Source organism: Chrysochloris asiatica, unplaced genomic scaffold (genome assembly GCF_000296735.1).
Source record: "Chrysochloris asiatica unplaced genomic scaffold, ChrAsi1.0 scaffold00068, whole genome shotgun sequence".
NCBI classification, from domain to species: domain Eukaryota; kingdom Metazoa; phylum Chordata; class Mammalia; order Afrosoricida; family Chrysochloridae; genus Chrysochloris; species Chrysochloris asiatica.
This window is the reverse complement of record NW_006408586.1, coordinates 14,262,804-14,266,066: the sequence shown is the minus strand read 5'-3', so window position 1 is coordinate 14,266,066 and position 3,263 is coordinate 14,262,804. Positions and strand designations below refer to the sequence as shown.

The 3,263-nt window shown below is 36.8% G+C and overlaps 1 pseudogene; it reads right to left on the bottom strand.

Moving 5' to 3' along the window:
- Positions 1-1,827: 1,827 nt before the first annotated feature.
- The window catches only part of LOC102822326, a 34,845-nt pseudogene continuing 33,409 nt past the window's right edge, over positions 1,828-3,263 (bottom strand).

The window sequence follows — 3,263 nt, the reverse complement described above, 5'->3', positions numbered from 1 at the left end:
TGAATTAATTTTAAGCATAGTTTACTACAATAAATGCTGACTAGATAGAAGAGCATATTGTGAAGCAATATGGATGGTAGATGTACTGACACATACTTTTGTTACCTTGAGGTAGATAACATATGTGTACTAAATTCGGCATTCATTTTAAGTTGCTGCTGGTATCATGTGTTTTAAAAATGTGTACAGTATGAAAAATTTGAAAATACTCATGAATGGAAAATGTTTTAGGAAAAAATGGATATTTTCAAGCAGGTATGTACAGTCTTAATTTGTAGATTTCAAGGCAAGATTTTTTTTTTTGTTGTTTCCTGTAAAACAGATAATTGTTCTATGAAAGAATATTTTTACTTGTCTTAGTGAATTTCTTTTGTATCCATCTGCATTGCATTATTTTGCTTTACTTTATTTTTGTGTGCAAATGACATGCTAGTTAGAATGATAACGACCTCACATGTAGAAAATAAGTCTGTATTTTAAAAACCAAGAACTAATGAAATCCTTACCAAAATTATACCCTGATTCAAGTAAAAAAAAAAAAAAGACTTAAAACACTAGTAAGAAAAAAGACAAAACACATTTCATGAAGAATACAAAGAGAAATGTCTGCTAAGTGTTTTAGTTCAGATGTTTCAGAATGCTGCTGCATGTTTTATGAGGAATCTGAGGGGAAGATTTCATAGTAGAACATGTTGATGTGGCCTGTATTGACTTAACTTGTGACCCAACTTGACTATGGAACTGTGGTATGCCTATGGATTTAAGCTGCTTGTTAAAGAGGAACTCTCCACCATTGTTCAGAAATCCTTTCTCATTCCCTCTCTCTCCAAACTTCTGTCCTCTACTGGCTCAGTTTCTAGCATTTCAGTCTCTTCTTTCCTGCTAAAGAATTTGTCCAAGTAACTGGTGTAAGTGTTTTCCTTTTCAACTTGTTCATTCTTCCTGACTTCACAACAAAACTGGTTTATGAGAAAACAGTCCTCCCCTCCCCTCATAAACTGGCTATCCCAAGACAATTTGTACAAGGCTTCTAATTGTGCCAAATTTGCCATTCCTTTGTTTGTTTGTTTGTTTGTTTTTCTCAGCTTACTGATTTTGGTACCAAACTTTTCAATTCTAGTTGTGACACAAAGCTATTCAAATAATTTATCAACAACATCAGTGGCCTCATGCTGTGAACTAAGTTGGATTGTTGTTGTTAAGTGCTGTCAAGTCGATTTTGACACATAGAGACCCTGTATAGGGTTTCCAAGGTGCCTCTGGTGAGCTTGAACTACTGACTTTGCAGTTCAAACGACTTTGCTGTCTGATGCAGTAGTTCACAGTGCCACACCAGTTGAATAGTGCCTGCTATCAAGGAATCCAAGTCAAATATTTGATTCTTCTCACTTTCCTTTCAGCCAATAGCTGTGATGCTTCCTCTAGTGCTCTCTGGTCTTCAACCAATCCATTCCTCTCACATTTTGACTTGCCTCTCTTACCAGATTTTTCTTTGCTTTGCTCTTTCCAAGTGAACAGGTCTATGATAAGCTTCTTGTTGTTAAGTGCTGTCGAGTCGATTCTGATCCACAGCAACACTGTATAGGGTTTCCAAGGAGCAGCTGGTGAGCTTGAATCACCTCCTTGCAGTTCAAATTACTTTGTAGTCTGACACGTTAGCCCACAGCTCCACACCAGGACTCCTTATGCTTAGGCTCATAGTAATGGTTAACTTCACTCTTTCTCTCCAAACTAAGTTATCTAAATATGATGATGACCTCGTTTTGTAGTTACAAATAGGCTACATTCCAGATCACAATATTTGTTTTTGTTTTGAACTGGGTACTGTCAACAAGGCTTAATAGAAATAGAGTAATTGGTATCAAAAGCAGAATCCTCCAGATACTTTTCACCATCTCCATCCAAATATTCTAAAGGATCGACTTGTACTTCTTCTTCGTCAGTGACATCAGACAGAGCTCTTGGATCAAGCTGAACTTCATCAATATAAAAGTTGTTATGATTAAGCCAATCACGTTCTGAAAATTGACAATCATGGTACCTTTCCCAGTTATAAATGTGACTATGGGTTTCATCCATAAACAAAATATCATCAACTTCATCTTCAATATGAAAGATGGTTTATCTGTTGGAAAAGAATATATGCTCATGTAAGGATGGGAGAGTGCTTCTTCTACTGTCAACTGATCCATGGGGTTAAATGTCAAAATTTGTTCCAGGAAATCCAGTGCTTCTTCACTAATTCTTGGAAGCAGCTGAATTAAAGGTTTGTGTGGCTCAGTCATGTCATTTCTAATGTAAACTGTAATTACACCGAGAAGCTCCTGATGACCTTCCTCGTGTACAGCAGGAATAGATTCCAAAATCAGTTGCATCTGTTCAAGTTCATGTGCACCTGCAAAGAGAGTTTTACCAGTCAGCAAAGATGCAGCCTGCAGCTCACATGTCAATGGCTTTGGTATAGTTCTTAGGTGAAGAAAGTAAAAGACGTGGAGGTCTGTACCATTTAGTAACCAATCCTTCAGAAAGATGACCTTTGTGGAAATAACGGGGATCCGTGATCCATGCAAGACCAAAGTCACCTATCTTCAGCACCAAGTCTTCAGTATTAATGAAAAGATTAGCTGGTTTGAGATCTTTGTGCAGCATGTTTCAGAGTGGATATATGTGAGTCCACACAGCAGCGGATACATGAGATGCCTGGCATGCTCTTCCAGTAAAGGACCTTGGTCCAGTACATTAGCCAAGTCTGTCTCCATGTACTCCTGAGCAATGTAAACACTGTTCAGTTTGGCTTCCTCTGGTACCAAAAATTTCAAACACTTTCACAATGTTATCATGGTCTAGTCTTCTAATAATTTTGATTTTACATAGAGCATGTTTGACACTCTGGGGATAAGTAAGGACAATTTTCTTGATGGCAAATCTTGTCACAGTCACTATCTACAACACAAAAAACCAACCCATTGCACCCACAAACCAATGCTTTGTTTTAACTGTTTTATTGTGGATTATGTGATAGTTTACATGGGAGAACATTAGCTTTACATTCATCCTATTGTACATCATTATATTGCCATAGTTACAATCAAACCACTGATATTGAGATTCTCACTCCAGTGCATATTCTACAGAGGCACTGTGCTCCCATATTATAATTATGTTATTTATTATATCATTTTTTAGAAGAAAAGAAACATTTTATTATTGAACAATGATTAAATCAGAATGTGATACATCCAGGCAATCTAATAAAGAGACTG